Genomic DNA, 22,013 nt, shown 5'->3' with positions numbered 1-22,013 from the left:
TCTTCACAAAAGTGTATGATGATGGCCTTCCTTATTTTTTTAAGGTTGATGATCTGCATGGTTCCTTACTGCATAATCTCTGAACCCTCCTGCAGATGCTTAAGATCCCTAAACTCCTGGTAATAACTTCCCTTTTGGCTGAGTTACAAACAATAAAAAGCAGTTCTGCTGAAGGACACTATTGATAGTATAAAACCACTCAATGTTTTTGTCACTGAGACTTATGCCCTTATGTGGGCCTTAAGGTCTCATGACAGTTATTTGTTATTTATTTTTAATACATTTTACCCAAGTCAAATTCACTATCTTTATGGAAACCCCTTCGTCAAGCAACCTAACAGAACTACAGAAAAAGTAAACATCTCTTCTTTTTACATAAACGTTATTCTGGTTAATCTTTTTGGATCTTTAGTATCTACTACTGGGCATTAATTCTTTTTAGATACTACTAATTAACTTGGTTCACAGAGAATTTGAAAATTATGCAAGTATGACAGTAAGCCCAATAGAGTCTAGGCTCCAGTACAACATTATTTCCATTTCCACTCTCCATTTCAATCTCGTGTATTCTTTTGTATCTCATAGACTTTTGTTTTTTGTAGAGCATTAAGCAAATGCTAAGTCACTTATTTTCATACAAAAAAAAGTATAGTAGTGATTTCCCCCAATGTGCAACTCCAGATACCATTTAAAAAAATATTCCCAGTTGGTAGAAGAGTTTTAAAGATACAGCTATCATTTCACTAAGCCCAATGACAAGAACAATGGTCAAGAAAAAAATTAGGTATTTGGGTTCAATGTCTTCCACTTGCTTTTTGTATGAATTTGGACAACTCATTTATATGGGATTCAATTTCATCTTCAATATCTGATAATTATATTTAAGTATATTTAGATTTCCCTTTAGCTCAAAATTTTTATGATTATGATTCAATTATTAAGAATTATTAACATGTGTTCATATTTTTGGATTATCTTACTGTTTCCTTCATTATCATTATTCTCTTATATTACAAGTTCAAAGATAGAAGATATTATATCGGTTTAAACCCATTTGGTATAGGATAGCACCAAGGGGCTTAGAAAATTCATTATTATGACAGAGAGGCTGGTAACAATGTAATTTGTAGTGAATCCAATGGGTGTTAAAAATAGTCAGAAGGGAACTTAAAAAACACTCTGTAGGCTGGGTGCGGTGGCTCACGCCTGCAATTCCAGCACTTTGGGAGGCTGAGGCGGGCAGGTCACTTGAGGCCAGGAGTTTGAGACCAGCCTGGCCGACATAATGAAACCTTATCTCTACAAAAAATACAAAAATCAGCTGGGCATGCTACCACACACCTGTAGTCCCAGCTACTCAGGAGTTGGAGGCAGGAGAATTGCTTGACCCTGGGAGGCAGAGGTTGCAGTGAGCCAAGATCGCACCACTGCACTCCAGCCTGGGTGACAGAGTGAGACTCTGTGTCAAAAACAAAACAAAACAAGACAAAAAAACCACTCTTTATAGAAACAAGCCCATGAAGTAACATGTCTAGACAGTCTTATAATGTCTATAAAGAGACATAATTTTATGACCAAACACTGATCAAACTCTGAATTCCATGAAACTAAGGCTTTGGCTGAGCCCCCACTGTGCCTTGCATTACCACCCAGAGTGACACAGTGAAATTCCCTGAAAAGAATAATTTATTCTGCATTAGTAGCAGGGGGCTCCAGAGAAATTAGCTGCACTGGGAATTTTCTTCCAGAGGAATTTTATCACATAATATAATTTACATTCAAATAAAAATGTAAATGAAGGTGTACTAAAATTTACAACTTTCAAAAGACAAGACCTAGAAGCATGGCCCTATGGATTCAGATCATCTGTCACAGCCCTAGTCATTGTTCTCCACAGGTAATTTCCCAGTTGCTAAATAAAAGCTTTCATGGTAATCCCAGCACTTTGGGAGGCCGAGGTGGGTGGATAACAAGGTCAGGAGATCAAGACCATCCTGGATAACACGGTGAAACCCCGTCTTTACTAAAAATACAAAAAAAGAGCCGGGTGTGATGGTGGGCACCTGTAATCCCAGTTACTTGGGAGGCTGAGGCAGGAGAATTGCTACAACCTGGGAGGTGAAGGTTACAGTGAGCCGAGATCGTGCCACTATACTCTAGCCTAGGTGACAGAGGAAGACTCAGTCTCAAAAAAAAAAAAAAAAAGCTTTAATGTTTTCCACTTAAAAATCAGCATCTTTGCTTCTACTTTTTAATACAGCCAATTCTCCACAAAAATGTTAAAATTTCCCAACAATCTTCATTATCTGCAAATAGCAGACATTCTCCAAGATATCACCATAAGCATCCCAATTCAAATAGTGTACAAAACCACGCAGATGAAATAATCCAATGTAAAATGTTTAACATGAAATTAAGCCTGAAAAAAAACACAACCTGGTGACCGCATTACAAAGAAAGTTTTCTCCATGGCTGGAAGTCAGGCTAAATGTAAAATTTTGAACTTACTCTTTTTACAAATATTAGTTAGGCCGCTAATATATCTGTCAAGCTGTGGTTATCAAACAGAACAATGGCTGCTAAATTACCAACATAAGGGAAGGCATCAAAATTATAGCTTGGATGCCACATTGAGCAAAAGAAATGATTAACAATAACAGTCCAAACACCATGTGTTCTCTAGTTAATAATAAGGTCTACTGCCCATATATATAACTGGCACAGGAAGAGAATTCTCTCTTCCCATATTCATTCATTTATACATACACACACACACACCAATGAAAAGAGAAAACAAAGGGGGAAAATGGGCTTTAGCATTCTAACTACAATTTTCACTGTTTATATGATGATAGAGTTATTATGGTATTTCAAAGCAAGAAAAGTCTGAGTCTAAATGGGTTGCACTCTGAAGGAGACACCTACTCCAGAATCTCACACAGAGAGGGAAGGGTTCATTTTACTTTTTGACAAATAGTTACCATGACTTCTAAATAATTAGTTAAGTCACAGAAAAATTACTTAACCAGCTACTCAGTCCAGATGAGAAGTAAGAGGTGGTACTACATCAATCACAAACTATAATCAGGAACTCTTTAATAAGCCATTATTTAGCAAAAATTACTCTAGCCCAAAATAAAGTAATGGCTACAACTGCCCCTGTTGTCCTGTTCCCTCTGCCTTCCAAATCCGGATTTTCAACTTCCTAGATTAACCCCAAGAACATCTTAGTCTTACACATGTTACTCTCCTTTCTCTTTCCACTGACTTAACTGCTTTTCATTTCTAGGAATGTTTTCAGGTGTTAGAAACCACTGGTTTCTAACTGGTTTGCTACTGGTCCTCAAGAGTCATTTTTCCCCGACTAACCCTTTTAAGTGGTATGTTGGCTTCATTCATCTTGAGCACATTAAGTAGGAAGGAGGGGGCAGCTGCCTAGTAAAATCTAATTTAACCTCCACTCTTCTTCTGTTCACTTCGTCTACCAATATTTTGCCATTGTGCCCACCCACTTGGTCTGCCCCTCACCTACAGCAGAGATTTGAGTCTCTTTTGAAGGTCACTCCAGAGGGAAAAACTCATCATTTTTTTAAGTATTAATACATCCTACACAAAGTTTTAAAACTGGTTACATTTAGTGATCCAGAGTATATTTATACTTGCACACTTGAATATCTTCCCTTTAAATGGTAAAGCCATTTTTCTTTCAAAGAATTCTCAGAATAAACCACAATTTATTTAACACATTCGAAGAAAAATGAGAGAGAGCACATTATACCACTGGAGACCAGGGAAGGGATGGTCTGAAGCCCTGCTCTCTGGTTCTCCTCTCCTCTCCCACCATGCCAGGCCCCAAACACCACCAAGTGGTCCATTCTGCTACACAGTTTGGTAACTCCTGCTGATAACATCACGTCCTGGGGCACTGCTCCAAGATGCCTCTTTCTGATATTTACCTTTTCTTTCACTTAGTTGACCTTAAAGGAGGAAGGGGAAACATTTAAGTACTGCTATATATTAGGGATCTCTCCATGTTATCTCTGTTAATTCTTAGAACAATCCAGCAATTTAGAGTTTGTGATTTTTCCCAGAGCTCAGAAAAAGAAAATAAGCCAGGATTCAATCCCAAATTTATCTTATTCCAAAGCCTAGTCTCTTCTTGATCCTCTATGCTTCCTTCCCAAGTCTTTAATTTTATTGGAAATATATAAGCTGTCAAATGCAGTACAACAGTGATTCAGTAACACACCTACATTCTACATATTGTAAACTTTAAAAATCTTAAGATTTTAATGTCACGTATGTGGACTAAAAATCAATTCTGAATAACATAAACGTGAAGAACATAAATGCACATGAAACATAAACTATCATGACATGTAGTGATGTGCTTTTTAAAATAAAAAGTAGAGAACATATTTAACATCCCAATCTTAATGGAAAATTATAAAAAACAAAATCTTTCATGGATAGTTCAGAATTTCTAAAAAAAAGCATGGAAATTAAAGGCACTGCCATAACTATAATGTATATATAAGTATAATCTGATATTGGACAACTTGTTTCTCAACTACAAGATGTTTAAAATTAAATTTTAATTTTTTTTTCATTTTTAATTTTTGTAGGTACATAGTAGATATGAATACTTAGGGGGTATAAAATAGAAGGGTAGACGATGGATGCAAATAATACAAGTTTTCCAAAGGAATTTGATACGATTCCTCGGAGGACGCCAAAAAAAAAACCAAATATCCCCTGGGTTACTGGTAGAACCTGGAGTAGATTATTAACAGGTTAGGTTTTTTAAAAACATGCACAAGGTAGGTCTGTGGCCAGGCCTCCATCATAACAGTCAAAAATGTTAAGGATCAGTATCTGAATTAACATGCTTAATAGTGATTATGTTGAATAGTGATGAAGCTAAATTATTTTAATTACTGAAACCATCCTGGATTATCTGAAGAATGCAGAAATGGTTTAACAAAGGAAAGTAATGAAGACTTTTTTTTAAGTTTAACAAAGAGTAATATTGAATTGAACTTAAAGAACTATAAAGCAGCTATTTGCAAAAAAAAATAAAATAAATCAGAGCCTCTTTTATGCTAAAGGTGCAATATACTCTGATGGGAAGATTTCAAAACTCTTATGTGTGGTATAGATCAATAATTTTCTTTCAAGTAGCATTCAATAGCAAACGGGATATTTTAGCACAGAGAAATTACAAATAGTAGACCGACAGATAATTATACATTGACGGCATAATGAATAATCTCAGCATTGAGTAGAGGTTGGTCACCTAATTTTAAAGAAGGTTCTATAGAAACTGAAAATACAGCTCTGTAAATTTCCTCTATTTGCCATTTTAAAGCTTTAGCTTCTACAAAGCTAAATGATGGTTAGAGGCAAAAATAAAATTTACATATAAAAGGACACTGCAATGATTGCCTTTTAATGAAAAGGTAGAGAGGAAGAGATGAAGATAGTCTCAATCATATTAATTCTTCATTTTATTCCAGATCGATAAAGAGAGAATGAGGAAATTTTTCAGGAAATTAAAAAACAGAAAATTTGTGAACCAATCAGGAAGGTTTCTCTTGCAACATGTAAGTATTCTTGGCTTGTGGGATTCATAATATCAAGAAGTTATCAATATAAACAACATGGTTAGATTTTGAAGAGATGGATAAGTTTTAGCACATTATAACGGTTTTAGCCAATTTGTGGTAATATAAAACAAAACACATTAAACTGTAATCAAATGGCATGTCCTAAGGCCTTAGTCCCCACAGAGAAGAAGAAATTCAAATACATAACACAATGTCTCTAAAAGCTTGCTGCTGAAATGTCAAATGTTAGCCCTTGCATGGTCTTTCACTTTGAGTCATAAGAAAGTTCTATTTTATTCAAGCTGTTCCTAATTGGTTTGAAATTCAAAATTCTATTCCATCTCTCATAATCCTAGTATGTTTTCTGCCCTACAAGGTAAGCTAAGAGAATGGCAACCTTTCTCATTTTAAAATGTAAGTACCCACTTAAAACTAGAAGTACCATAAAGCCCTACGTGGGAAAATGGCTTCTACGATAGAAATATAAATCTTTCCCTCTCACTCAATTACCTCAACAACCCAAACACAGTTCACTCCTTGAGTTTTCTCTCTGCAACTCTTGCTACAGCCACAGGATAACTTGGCATGTTCTTTGTGTCATCACCACCTACCATTTCCAGGACATTTAGTTAGTGACCAGCAATTCACTGACCAGTCGTACCCATAAAACTAGACGCACTGGAAAAGAGTACATAGAATTCAGGAGCCATTGCTGGCAAGATAACTTCATTCTGTCCAAATATACTAGGAAGGGATGAAATAACTCATTAAAGTTTCTAAAAGAGAAAGAAAAAAAGTAGGACATTTCCTTTAAAGAAATGCTTAGGAACAAATAGAAACTCATTCTTTTTTTTTTTTTTTTTTTTTGAGACGGAGTCTTGTTCTGTCGCCCAGGCTGGAGTGCAGTGGTGCGATCTTGGCTCACTGCAAGCTCTGCCTCCCGGGTTCACGCCATTCTCCTGCCTCAGCCTCCTGAGCAGGTGAGACTACAGGCGCCCACCACCATGCCCTGCTAATGTTTTGTATTTTTAGTAGAGACGGGGTCTCACCGTGTTAGCCAGGATGGTCTCGATCTCCTTACCTCATGATCTGCCCGCTTCGGCCTCCCAAAGTGCTGGGATAACAGGCGTGAGCCACCGCGCCTGGCTGAAACTCATTCTTTATACAACTTAAAAACGTCTAGCTACTCAGAAGCGATCACACTCATGCATATAATCCATATTTTAATCTCGAGTCTCAACTTTAATCCCTAAAATCATGAGTGGAGAACAAAGATCAATTAATTTCCAGAACCACTTGAAGCAAACCTTAAATTTCCAACAGCTCCTTAAAAGAAAATAGCCTTTTCTATGTAAAACATTAACGATAATTTTGAAAGAAAAGTTATTATCTAAAATACAGCTTCTGAATTGAAGTTGAAGGACAAGAAACGGTCCATGCAGCCAGGCAGCCAAAGGAGTACTCGCACCACCACCCCACCAACCCCAGGCAGTGCAGCTCCGGGAGGCTCCTCCCTACTGCTTGAGAAGAGGAGGGGAAGAGTAGAGAGGACATTATCTTGCAACTGGGATACCAGCTCAACCACAGCAGAATAGGGCATTAGGCAGACTCCTGAGACCCCCAGTCCAGGGCATAGCTTCTAAACAACATTTCCAGGCACACCCTAAGCCAGAAGGGAAACCACCCGCCTTGAAGGGAAAAACCCAGTCCTGGAAGGATTCATCACCTGCTGACTAAAGAGCCCTTGGGATCTGAATCATCAGCAGCAGTACCCAGGCCGTTCTCACTGTGGCCCCTGAGTGAGACTCAGAGACATGCTGGCTTCAGGTGTGACCCAGCACATTCCCAGCTGTGATGGCTATAGCAAGAGATTCCTTCTGCTTGAGACAAGGAGAGGGAATAGCAAAGGGGACTTTGTCTTGCACCTTAGATACAAGCTCTGCCACAGTGTGGTAGAGCACCAAGTAGATTCTTGGGTTCCCTGATTCCAGGCCTTGGCACTTGGATGGCATTTCTGGACCTGCTCTGGACCAGAGGGGAGCCCACTGCCCTAAAGGGAGAGTCCCAGGCCTGGTAGCATTTACCGTAAGCTGACTGAAGAGCCCTTGGGTCTTGAATGAACACCAGCAGTAGCCAGGTAGTACAGGCCTCAGGCAGTGGTGGCCTCAGGGAGAGATGACTTTACCTTTGGAAAGAGAAGGAAGAGAGGAAAGGACTTTGTCTTGTGGCTTCAGTACCAATGCAGCTGCCATAGAACAGAGCCCCAGGAAGATTCCTAAGGTTTCTGACTCCAGGCCCTGGCTCCTGACTGGTTCTCTGGATCCACCTGGGACCAAGGGGAAATCACTGCCCTGAAGGGAAGGACACAAGCCTGGCTGGCTGCCACCTGATGACTGCAGAGTCTCAGGGCCTTGAGCTAGCTAGGCTGTGGTTATCACAGGTCTTGGGCAAGACCCAGTGCAGTCCCAGTAATCCCAGTAATGACGGCTACAAGGGTCCTTGTGTCACCCCTCCCCCAGCTCCAGGAAGCTCAGCAGAGAGAGAAAGACTCCAATTGTTTGGGAGAAAATAAGGGAAGAGAAAGAGTCCCTGCCCGGTAATCCATGGAATTCTTCCAGATCTTATCCAAGACCTCCAAGATGGTACCTGTAAAAGTCTGCAAAAGTCACAGTGTTACTTTTAGGTAATGCAGATGTGGCTGCAGTAACCAAAAACTTAGATTACAACACCCAAGTCCCCTCAAATACCTGGAAAGCCTTCTGAAGAAGGGCAACTGCAAACAAGCAGACTGCAAAGACTACAATAAATACCTAAGCCATCAATGCCCAGACAATGACAAACATCCACGAGCATAAAGAATGTCCAGGAAAATATGACCTCACAAAACAAACAAGTAAGGCACCAAAGACAAATCCTGGAGAGACCTTTTAAAAGATTTATGACCTTTCAAACAGATATCAAGATAGCTGTTTTGAGGAAACTCAATGAAATTCAAGACACAGAGAAGGAATTAAAAAATCTGTCAGATAAATTTAACAAAGAGATTGAAATAATTTAAAAGAATTAAGCAGAAATTGTGGAGTTGAAAAATGCAACTGACATACTGAAGACTGTGTCGGTGTCTCCTAAGAGCAGAACTGATCAAGCAGAGAAATAATTAGTGAGCTTGAAGACAGGCTATTTGAAAATACACAGTCAGAAGACAAAAGAAAAATGAATAAAGAACAATGAAGTACACCTACAGGATCTAGAAAATACCCTCAAAAGGGCAAATCTAAGAGTTATTGGCCTTAAAGAGGATGTGAAGAGAGAGATAGGGATAGAAAATTTATTCCAAGTGAAACCAACAGAGAATTTCCCAAACCTAAAGAAAGATAACGATATTCAAGTATAAGAAGGTTATGGAACACCAAGCAGATTTAACCCAAATAAGACTACCTAAAGATATTTAACAATCAAACTCCCAAAGGTCAAGGATAAAGAGGGGATCCCAAAAGCAGCCAAGTGAAAGGAAATAATACACAAACGAAGTCCAATAGGTCTGGCAGTAGACTTCGCAGTGGAAACCTGATAGGTCGGGAGAGAGTGGCAAGACATGTTTTAACTGCTGAAGAAAAAAAAAAAAAAAAAACTTTTATCATAGGATAGTATATCCAGCAAAATTATCCTTGAATCAAGATGAAATACTTTCCCAGACAAAAACTCAGGGGTTTCATCAACAGCAGACCCTGTCCTACAAGAAACACTAAAGGGAGTACTTCAAGCTGAAAGAGAAGGATGTTAATGAGTAATAAAAATTATCTGAAGGTATAAAATGTACTGGTAATACACTGAAAAACACAGAATATTATATTAGTGTAATTATGTTGTGTGATCTACCTGTATCTTAAGTAGAAAGACTAAAAGATGAACCTATTAAAAATAATAACTACAACAACTTTTCAAGACATACAGTAAGATACAAATAGAAACAACAAAATATTAATAGTGAAGGGACAAAGTTAAAGTGTAGAGTTTTTTTAGTTTTTTTTTCCTTGCTTGTGTGCTTACACAATCAGTGGTAAGCTGTCATCACTTTAAAATAATGGGTTTAGAGATTATTTGCAAGCCTCATGGCAACCTCAAATCAGAAAACATACAACAGACTCACGAACAATATAAAGCAAGAAATTAAAACAGAGCAGCAGAGAAAACCACCTACACTGAAAGGAAGACAGGAAGGAAGGAAGGAAGGAAGGAAAGGAGGGAGGGAGGGAGGGAACGGAGGAGAGAAGACCAAAAGGCAACCAAAAAACAAATAACAAAACGGCAAGAGTAAGTCTTTATTTATCAATGATAACACTGAATGTAAATGGGCTAAATTATCCAATCAAAAGATATAGATAAAAAAATAAAACCTAATATTCTGTTGCCTACAAGAAACAGACTTCACCTGTAAAGACACACAAAAACTGAAAATAAAGGGATGGAAAAAGATAGTTCATGCCTATGGAAGACAAAAATGAGCAGGAGTAGCTATAATTATATCAGACAAAATAGATTTCAAGACAAAAACCATAAAAAGAGACAAAGAAGGTCATTATATAATGATAAATAGGTCAATTCAGCAAGAGAATATAACAATTGTAAATATATATGCATCCAACACAGAGCACCCAGAAATATAAAGCAAATATTATTAGATACAAAGAGAGAGAGAGCCCCCATTACAATAATAGTTACTGACTTGAAAACCCCACTTTCAGCTTGAGACAGATCATCCAGAGAGAACATCAACAAAGAAATACTGGAGTTAATCTTCACTACAAACCAAATGTACCTAATAGATATTTACAGAACATTTCATCCAATGTCTGCACAATACGCACTCTTTTCCTCAGCACATGGATCATTCTCAGGAATAGATCGTATGTTAGGCCACAAAACAAGTCCTTAAGAATTCAAAAAAAATTGAAATTGTATTAAATATCTTCCCTGGCCACAATGGAATAAAAACCTAGAGGTGGTGGGGGAAGTGTGGATGGTTAATAGGTACAAAAATATAAGTACATAGAATGAATGAGATCTAGTATTTGATAGCACAATGGGGGACTATAATCAACAATAATTTATTATACATTTTAAAATAACTATTATTGGATTGTGTGTAACATAAAAAAAAAATGCTATAAGGGATGGATACTCCATTTACCCTGTTTTTATTATGCCCTGAATGTATGTATCAAAATATAACATGTACCCCATAAATATATATACCTATGTAACCACAAAAATTAAAAATAAAAAAAAAGAAATGGTTCATGGTTTTTATTGTCATTGTTGTGTGTTCATTTAGACTTTTTTTTATTATGGTAAAATATACATAAAATTTACCATTTCAACCATTTTAAAGTATACAATGTATTGGTGTGAAGAACATTTATATCATGTGTACCAATCATTACTACCATCTTCAGAGCTTTTCATTATTCTAAACTGGTCAATGATTTTCATTTAAGTTTTTCATTTAGTCCTTTATTAACTATAGAAACCTTCTGTTTGTCGACTCAACCAAGGCCTATCAGGTATTTTAGGGTTTTGTTTTTACTTTAAAGGTTTATTAATAGTCTTTTGTTCTCTGCTCACAGTTGCTGCTTGACTGACTACCACAACATTCCGATTAAGGGGCAGAAAGCAATGATCAATGTTCCCTTGCTTGCTTTGTGGCTTGTTTCTTTGAACTAATCTCAGTATTAAGTTAATCCCTTTGAGGTAACTTAACCATCAAACATGAGAATTTTAACAAGGAATCTTTGTGGTGACAAAACTGTACTGTATCTTGACTGTATCACTGTCAATATCCTGGTTGTGATACTGTGACACAGTTTTATAAATTACAATTAGAGGAAACTGGATAAAGAGTACACAGGATCTTCCTATGTTACTTCTTATAACCATATGCAATTCTACAATTATCTCCAAATGAAAAGGTTTAAAAAAAAATAATCAGAGTTTTGGGAGACAGTCCACTGTTGCTCTTTCTCTCCTTTCAGTAAACCTTTCCAATTCCCTTAAATTCTCAAAAAAAAAAAAAAAAAAAAACAGTACCTAGAGGTTTAATAGTTCTGTATTTATTATGGCCTACACACTGAGCTACACAAAGTGTATTTATGCAACTTTTTACCAACTCTTAGTCCTCTAAAACACTGATTCAGGGCAATTTTACTAAGGTCTAAATGAGAAACTGCTTATAAAATAAAGACACAAGTGTACCAGTCCCTCACAAATCAAAATATTCTGATATGTCTAAGCCCTTATAGAAACCAGGGATTTAAGAGCTAAATTATAAATAATTTTGTGAAGACCTTATAAATTAATTTGTTAAAAATATTTCCATGAATAACATAAGGGAAAAACACTTAAAATAAGAATATCTATGGTATTATTGTACACAAGTCAATAGGAATAGTATACAATTAATTTCCTTTTATTATTCTTCACTTGTTAAAATCTTTTTAACCCCTCTCTGCTGTACAGATGCAATTTACTACTAATATAATCATTTTTATGTGTTCAAGATCATATGCATACCAGGCAATTTTTACTTTTAGACAAAAGTTCAAAGCCTTTCTTACTTTGTGACCTTCGAACAATGAAATTCTGCCTTGGTCTTAGACACTCAGAATAATCAGGATGTTAACAATGGTTAAAGCATTAGATAGCCTTTATTTAGTGTACTGGACCTGGCTAAAAAGATATTTTCCACTCCCTTTCTAAATGATAAGACTGTAGAGTCTTCTCATTAGTCTCTCTTACAAAGAGTACTTGTACTGATAATAAAAAGCAATACTGATGATGATTTTAATTGCTAACATTTATTAAGCTCTTACAATGTTCCAGGAACTGAATAAAGGGACTCATATACACCTTTTCCATTTGTCCTCTCAAATCAATCTCTACAGTATGGTAGATTCAAAAGGTTACCTCCATTTCATATATATGTAATAAAAGTTTAGATGGATGGGATAAACATGTCTGAGGTGCCACCACTGGCAGAGGTAGCTCTGCCAGTCAAGCCCAGGTAGCTTAACTCCAGAGCCCCTGAGCTTCACATCATCAATAAGCAGCACAGTGCCTCTAAATAATACCCAGAAACAGAAGCATGACATGGAGGCCAAGACCAACTTCCTCTTAACTTTATTTACTTTCATTATTGATTAAATGCAAAAAGCCCCTTACTTTGCTGACATCTAATTCATCCTCTTTTATAAAACCTAACCTCTAGTTATCTCATTTGTTAATTATTCTAAGCACAGTGACGAATAATAATAGCTAGGATTTGCAGAATCCCATTTCACAGAACAAGTACAGAGAATACAGTGTGAAAGTTCCCACAGCAGAAAACTTTGGTTTAAGGAAAGTCTGAGTAGAGAATCTGTACATTCCAAAACCAAAGTGCTAATCGTTGAAGAAAAGTCACAGAGAATTATTTATGCTCAGATTTTATTGAAAGGGAGTATTTACTATATAGCTAAATCAATAGTACTATCCTTTGTTTATATCCTGTCTACCTTTTCAGATATTGTTTACAAAAAAATAAGAGTCAATACTGCTTTCAGGTAGACCCCCATCTAACTCTAAAAACTATTTCCTTTAAGTATTTTTAAGTCCTTTCCAACTGCTTGCTTTCATGCACATACTCTTTCAGTTCCTATAGTCAAAAAGTTCTCAGGAAAAGTGAGTGTAAATAGGGATAAGGAATCATATGTACACGGAATCTGAATAAGGAGAATAATATATCCTGAATATAAAGCACAATACACTTAGTATTGGTTCTTTTTTTGGCGGGGGAGTTCACTAAGTTTGAAAACATTTATTTGCATAAAACAATAAATGTTCAGTAAACAATTAATGCAACAATAATAATTTTCTTAGCTTGTTATTACAAAAATATGTGATAGTATAAAGGTTTATAGAATAAATTAATATAAATTTAAGAAATCTCATTGATATATATCAGTTAAATACCTGATAACTGAAAAAGACTAACTTTGGCTGGGTTATAACATCAGTTTTATAAATTATCTAAATTATATTCTGAGTTTTAAAGGGCTAGGTAATGCAAAGTTATAGATATTTTATGGTTATAAAAATAGGATAAGTATCCTTTTCTTAAAGTTGCATAGAAAGCTTTTGGTTTAAAATTGCAAAAGACATTTCAAATTAGCCTTTTAAAAATGATTTGAAAACCATATACAGCTTGTAGAAGGAAAATAAACTACTTTTCTAACATAACCTAACGCCTCCTAATCTAGTTTTTCTCTCTAAGTAGGTTCTATTTTTAAACAGGCTCCTTGATTTTTCCCAACATAAATGCACATTTGCACATCCTTCCCTTCACATTGCTCCATGTACACTTGAATTATGGGTTTTTTTTGTAGGTCTTTCTCCTTAATTCTCTACTTTTCAAAAAATCTATCTATAGTCCCAACATTTTTAAGTTAGTGCTTCTGTATTTTAAAGGAATAAATTCCATTTTCCCTCTTAAAATAAATCTACTTTTATTTCTTCTAATCAAGTTTATTCTTTTTGATAATCTCTCCTTTTATGAACCAAAGGCATTATTTTATTGCTCTTTGAAAGGCACTATTTATATTACCTTAGTTCATTTTATCCATGTCATCTATAAACATATATTTTAAAACTTTGAAAAAACAAACCTGAGAAATTTAATTTTCATGAAATCCCCTTTAAATGTCCATCCCTGAAACACCAACAACTCAACCCAGGAGTGACCTTCAAGCATTTGGGGGTTGGGTTTTACAGTGTTTATTTCTTTATTTCATATTTTCATTATTAGATGCAAAATGTTTGTATTCAGCAGTTATAACTTACTAGAAATTTGCAATTTACTATAATAAGCTCCATTTCAGAGAATCACAGAAGTGTTGTATTTTAAAGAGCATTTAATATATCTCCTGTTAATAATGAGGAAGCTGGGGCATGGATGTTTGACTTGCCCATGACAGGAAATGAAAAGAATAAAAGTAAAAATGCCTGTCACTATAATATCTTTCATGTTTTGTTAATATTCCTTAAAAAAATGAGATTTAACATATTCCAACCCTGGTTTATACTCCTTTTTCTGTTTTTCCTCACCTCAAACTATTTGTTTAAAGAAAATGTCTATATAACATACAACCTTGCAAAAATGCAATTCCATTACTACAGTTTCAACAGATTCAAGTAGAATACACACATTCTTTGCAAAGGACACCATTAATCTCTGAATACCAACATGTATAATTCATCAAAAAAACCCTTAATGCCCTTTAAATCACCCAAAACTTTACAAATGTTATAAATGACATTAAACCCATTTCAAATTTTACTACAAACCACACAGTTGAAATGGCAATTAACTTTTTTTTTTTTTTTAACTAAAATAGAGTTTAAGATAAGGTCTTAGTGTCTTTGAAAGGGACACAGTCATATTTTCTATATAAAATAGATTTACTTATGTAATCACATAAATGGAACAAATTATGGAGCCTTAATTAATTTCTCATTCATTTTGCATAAACTTTTATGAATATATACTTTGAATTAATAATATAATAAAAGTTATTCTGCTTTACTTTCAACAATAGCTCTTTTCTATTCATAAGGCACAGTCTTAAGAACTGAGCTATTCAGTATGGTAGCCACTAGCCACATGTGGCTGTTGAACACTTGTGATGTGGCTATCCCAAATTGATGTGCTATATGTAAAATACACATGAGTTTTCAAGACTTAGTATGAAAACAAAACATGCCTTATCTCCATAACTTTTCTATTATATGTTCAAGTTTGTGTATATACTGAGTTAAATAAAATATGCTATTAAAATTAATTTGTGCTGTATCTTTTCACATTTGAATGCGGCTACTAAAATATTTAAAATTACATATATGGCTAACATGCTGTTTCTTTTGGACAGCACAGCTTTAGAATCTTTAAATACATGCATTTGCTTATTTATTAATCTATCATGCAAAAATAACATTTATTTAGTTATACTTGTGGTCATCTCATAAAAATCCCTCATCTGACTCTATATTCTCCTCCAAGTACTTTCTCATTTCTTTGTTAAACTTTAAAGCATAGCACCTTAAAAGCACTGGCTCCACTCACTTCCTCCACTGTCATACTCCCTATTTCAATGAAATAGCTCTCCTGGGAATGACCAGTGACCTCCAACTTGTCAAATCCAATTACCATTTTTCAGAGTCCTCATCTTACTCATCTTACAGCTGATCGTTCCCTTCTTCTTGAAATACTTTCTTCACTTGGGTGCTCAGACACCACTCTCCTCTGTTTCTCCTCCCTTGCCAGTTCTTGCATTTTCCCAACCTTTCTCTGACACATAGATACTGGAATGTCCTGGGCTAAGTCACAGACCTACACTCACTCCCTAAGTGGTCTCATACAGTCTTATGATTCAAAAACCACTTCCATGCTGAGACACCCATATTTATTTCTCCACATGAGCCATTTCTATAAACTCCAGTCTTTTATAACTGTCAAATTATCTTTTGTCTAGATTCGTAATTGTTATCTCTAACTTAACACATACACTAACAACTTACTGATTCTCCCTTTCTCCAGCCTAGATCTTTCAACCAGTCTTTCTCATCTCAAGAAAAGGACTCCTTTCTTGTAGTTGCACAGAAAAAACTCTTAGACTTCCCTTTGTTTCCCCACGTCTAACACATCATTGAATCCTTTTGAGGCTGCCTTCACAATACACCCAGAATCTGACCACATCTCTTCATCTCCACTGACATCACCCTGATCCAAACCATTTGACCCTTCCACCCCCATATCTTTTCTCAGTACAGCAGCTAGTGATCCTATGACTGTAATTATATACTAGATGATTTCACTTTTCTTAGTTTTCATGCGACATCTTCAAAATCCATGTGTGTTTTACACATAGCACATCTCAATTCAAGGTAGCCACATCACAAGTATTCAACAGCCACACATGACTAGCGGCTACCATACAGAATAGATGAGTTGTTGAGACTGTTTCATATTATTCAAAGTAAATCCTCTGGTCTAAGCTAATGAGTGCCGAATTCACTCCAAGTCAAAGTCAACGTCCTCAATGTGGCCCACAATAAGATCTTCCTCCACCCACTGCACCGGTCAAGCTTCACCTCCAACCCTCTCCACAGTCAACTCCAGACACAGGTGTTCCTTTGCTCCTGCTGGAAGAGCCTAAGCACACTCCAGACTATGGCTTTCACACTCATTGCTCTCTCTCCACCTTGACTGCACCTTCATAGCAATGTAAGCTCTTCCTCTTCTCTGCAAATAAGATAGTATTCTCCATTTCACCCTGTCCCCTCTGGCTCCCCCTATCTACTTATCATTACTTGTGTTACAATGTTATATTGTCTCTCTCCCTCTCAGCAATTAAGCATCATGAAGCACTCAATACATATGTGTTAAATAAAGAAATGAATAATCAATGCTAAGCATTCCACTGGTTGCCATGTACAAAGATATGGGTAATTTTCAATGACTACCTTCGGGGCATCCTAATTACAAAGTAAAGAGGCATGGATGCATAAACACAGAGCCAGGGGTACCAGAACTGGAGCACAAAGCTCTAGAACTGCCCAGGGGAAAATACTCCTAACTACTGAGAGCCAAAAGATAGGCAAATTCAGAAAAATTGTCCAGAGGGGAACATCTGGGGCTGAATATTAGCTGGCAAATGGTAGCTCTCCAGGTATAATGGTGACAAGAGAAAGGGAGAACATTCTAAGGAAAGGGAAACAATATATGTGAGGTACCTAGAAGAATAAACAAGAAGAGTAAATTCCAGAAATAAGTAATTGTGTTTGGCTCTGGTGCTAGGAGTCTATTTAGGAAGGGGAGGTGGGAGTACAGGAAAGGGAAAGAGACGAGAGGAAAAAGGACCCATGCATGCCAAAATAAATATAAATAAATTTATACACAGAAGTGCATGTATCCAGATGTATATGCAAATGTACAGGGATGTATAAATTGCATATACATGTATGTATGTATACATAATACATATGTGTATACATACACATATATACACATATATATGAGAATGGTAGAAAAAAACTCTTAGAAACATGTTTAGGTTCTTCTACTCTTACCTTCTATTTTTCTATGGCTAGACATAATCTCAAAAAAAAAGTAGAAGTCTATAAAACTATATAAATATGAAATGCCTAAATCTCTAACATCTAAATATTTTTTCTCAAAAAGGAACTTCCTGACTTCCACCTCTGTTAGTTTACAAAGAGTTTGTAGAAATATGTAGATATCAGGATTAGTACCTCAGGTCAAAGCAAGATCATTTTCTAGGAATTTCCTCCCTCCACTGTATCCCAGGAAAGGGTTCCATCAATTTACACAGAATGTTCCTTGGCAGAGACTCCCTTCTGCTCATCACATGCTGCCAGCAGCCAGCTCCCAAATGGTGGCCAGCTGATTCTCCCTTCACCCACAAATCCAGATCAATAAGCGATCTCTAGCAAAAATTTTAATCAAAGGGAAAATGGATACTATAGCTAAATTTTAAGCATGATTATGTGGTATGAATGGAAAGTGGGTGAGTTGTACGAAATTCCAGCAGGCCGTTTTAAAAAATGGGATGCATTATAATAATAAAATAACCTGAGGATACAGTTCAGAGAAGAATGTGGCTGGTTTTCAATGAGACTGCAGTAAGCTTTTTACTGCAGTATGGCAAGCATCTCTTAATAAAGCAATATTAGAATCTGTCCAGTGAAAATATTTGCGTTATTTTGAACACTGATTAAAACATTTTGCGCAAGATATAGCAAAGGAATACCATACACTATGCAAGACCCACTGTGGCACTTGGCAGAATATAAATCATCAAGCTCTAAAATCTGCTGCGGTTGCCGTCTTCATTACAGAGACCTTGCACACAGCATACAAAAACATCTATAATGTTTACGGCACCTGGATGCCTGCACTATTAAACATCAATACAATCTGTGTTCATATCATCTCCATGCTAATCAGATCGATTACTACTGATATAGTGTCTTGTCACAGTATCGTAATGCTAATCAAACAAATGGAGCTATGGGGGGATGATTCCGATGTATAGGTATTTAATAGCACACGGTTTAAAAAAAAAAAAAAAAAGAAAAGGACTTAAGAGAAAACACACAGCGTGCAGTTGTGTCATGGGCAGGCAGATTCCATATCATGTCCTGGGTGGTGCTGTTGTGATTTTGTCAGCAGCCATTGAAAGGAGAATATAATACAGTTTGATGCCATAAAATAGACTTGAAAGGAAAATGAGATTACTGCTGCTGCTTAACATGGAAGTGGTAATTAGCTGCACAGGTAATTAGATACAGATTCCTAGAATATCCTAGTGGAGGCAGTGGATGATGGCAAGAGATATTATCTCTTGCCTGTTGAAAAGGATCAATGTCACAGTTGTTTTAAATCCTAAACAACATCCGCATCCAAAACAATACCCTCCAAACAGCAAAGATGCTGTTAGTTAGCTGCAGTGAAACGTGCTACCACTTAATAAAAATGAGTGAGAGAACACAGGATGGGAGGCTGAGCAAGAGGGGACATCCCTGTCTCCCTGTGGCTACCAGGCCTTAGGCCACGTGTATATCTAGCTCAGTTGTCACTTTGTGACACTTACCGTTGTGCATGTCTCCTGGTTTTCTCCTGGTTTTCTTCAGCTAATTTCATTTATAGCGAAATCCTCAGACAAAGACTATAAGGGGATGTGGCGGGGGGAGGTGGAAATCAATGATGGTACCCAAAACATGGAAAATCCATTAACATACTGTTCCTTTAAATAATTACCCAATAAATTTAATATATATTCAATGTATACATGTTTTGATCAGAAGCATATATTTCATCAACTGAGATACTCCCACCCTTGAATGTGGAGGCAAATGAAACTTCTTGACTAGTGGCTGAAAATTATTTTCTCCTTCTGGATATATTAAGAAAGCACAAGCATTCCCAAGACCATTATGCTGTTCCATGCCTCGTCATCTTCTATTTATTCATTCAGTAAGTATTTATAAAGTGCCTACTATGTATGCAGTTCTGAACCAAAGCATACCTTCCTGTACACACTAGAGCCACCACAGCACTGACACTGTGCCTAGACTGCCAGCCAGGGGCCAGAGGGATTGCAGTGTGGTGAGTGCACCTGCTGGCATGTGGAGAGGGTGGAGAAGGCAAAGCAGACATGGTAAATTCTGCATCCAGTTGCGATAAAACTGATAGTCCCAGAGAACACATGCCAAAAGTAAAATTAACCTTCCAGAAAAAAACACTGTATACCTCTTTCCATAGAAGGAGAAACACATTATATAATTCAGATGGATTTAGAATCAGCAATTCTGGGTAACTGATTAGAATGCTTCCAGTTAGAAAGAATATAGCTATTAGAAAACCAGTCTGTTATTTCACTGAAAAGAGACTTTCTGTTATGTTACTCTGGAAGAGTCCTAACATCTTCAGTTTTCTTTTCACCAGCCCTGAATCATTTGAAGGTTCAGTGGTGAACTGGATGTAAAAAGTAAGCATAAATAGTTTGACACTGTGAATGACTATCAGAGGTATACCCAGCCATGCCTGCTGACTGTTGGAAATCATTTAACATCATAAATGAATTTTACTCAGCAAATATTCACTTTTTTGTTTAAACATCTGTAATATTCCTTTAGATAATGCTGCTTCTTATAATGGCAGAATGCCACTGCCATCTAGCTGGACTTGAAAAGTTCTGGAGCCAGGGCTGGTTTCATGGGTAATGCACAAAGACGACCCCATACTTTGGTTTATTGCTCTGCTGTTATTGCCTTCATTCTTAATAAATTGAGAACAATGGGCTCACATTCCATTTTGCATTGGGCCCTGCAAATGTAACTGGTCCTGCTCATTGAGGAAGATGGCAAATATCAGCATCCTTTTTATATATGGTAGAGAGACAACTGCTTTATCTATCACAGGGCATTCTCTATAAAAGCTATTTGTGTCTTTCATTCTTAGGAATGCAGGAAGAATCGAGATCATGAAGAGCAGAGAAGACCTTTAGAAGGAGTCAAGCTTATTGGTGTAAAGGATGAGAAGCAACAGATTTGATGTGCTCAGAGGTGGACTGGAATGACCCTTAAGAGTTAATGGATCTAGAAAACCAATCTAGAGTAACTGGGAGGCAAAATGAAAAAGACGCATGGCTTACTTAGTTTCCCTACAATAAGAGAACAACACTGGAAGCATGAGGCATTGAGCTCTGGGAGTCCAGCAATAACACCTCTACTTCTCTCTCTACTTATCTCACCCTGGCACTGCACATAATATTCCTCATCTGGCCTTGGTTATCTAGGGATAAACAGTCTATTATCAAAAGTTTCATTTATAATTCTTTAGCTTACAGAATTTGCCAGCCTTATGTTTCATAAAATACCCAGTTAGTCTCTCCTATACTATCTTTTGTTTGTTTTTCTTACTATTTTATCGGATTCTCAAGAGATTTCTACTGTCATGAAAATGAACTTTTCTCAGGCCTCCTCATCTTGGTCCCTCCACACATTTTTTTTTTTTTTTTTTGAGACAGGGTCTCATTCTGTTGCCCAGGCTAGAGTACAGTGGCACAATCTTGGTTCCTAGCAGCCTTGACCTCCCAGGTTCAAATGATCCCCCCACCTCAGCCTCCTGAGTAGCTGGAACTACAGAAGCACACAACCACATCCGTCTAATTATTGTATTTTTGTACAGATGGGGTTTCACCATGTTGCCAAGACTGGTCTCAAATTCCTGAGCTCAAGAGATCTACCTGGCTTGGCCTCCCAAAGTACCAGGATTATAGGCATGAGTCACTCTAAACACCTTCTAACACATTTATGTCCCATTTGATGTCAACTTCAAGGCCTCATCTGTTTCTTTGGCTTGTGCAACACAGTTCCCTCCCTCTCTCCCTTTCCCCTCTGTTTGCTCTCTTGTCTTCTCTGCCAGATCTTGGTATACTGCATATCTTACTCTGCATCACTGTCACTTGCCACCCAATATTCTCTGTTGGGAACCCTTCAAGCCTGGTATCCTCAGCCTTATTATTGACAAATCTCAATACACATCCACAAATGTTTAGTAGCTATTTCCACATAGATTTCTAGAAAAGCATAGGTTTTTCAATACCTCTACCCTTCTCTCCTCCCTGCAAAACTGGTGCTTGTGCCTTGCCTGCCATTCTACTTCCACTCTTCTGATCTCAGCCCCCTCATTATTCTCCTGCTGCCCACCTCTCTCCTGCACCCCTGCCGCCCACCTCTCTCCTGCACCCCTGCCGCCCACCTCTCTCCTGCACCCCTGCCGCCCACCTCTCT

General features: G+C 36.9%; 1 protein-coding gene across 9 annotated transcripts in view; it reads right to left on the bottom strand.

Annotated features, from left to right (window-relative positions):
• Positions 1-22,013, bottom strand: part of PARD3B (par-3 family cell polarity regulator beta) — a 1,076,689-nt gene that overhangs the window by 713,246 nt on the left and 341,430 nt on the right. The window contains exon 1 of one of the 9 annotated variants that reach the window (XM_054549671.2): positions 7,691-7,765. The exons of the other annotated variants lie outside the window; for them this stretch is intronic. The gene's annotated coding sequence lies outside the window, so the exon portion shown is untranslated. Of the gene's footprint in view, positions 1-7,690; positions 7,766-22,013 lie in introns of those variants that run through there. 9 annotated transcript variants of the gene reach the window in all.

The sequence above is a fragment of the Pongo abelii genome, chromosome 11, assembly GCF_028885655.2.
Source record: "Pongo abelii isolate AG06213 chromosome 11, NHGRI_mPonAbe1-v2.0_pri, whole genome shotgun sequence".
Taxonomy (NCBI): domain Eukaryota; kingdom Metazoa; phylum Chordata; class Mammalia; order Primates; family Hominidae; genus Pongo; species Pongo abelii.
The sequence above is the reverse complement of the archived record's forward strand: the minus strand, read 5'-3'. Positions and strand labels throughout refer to the sequence as shown.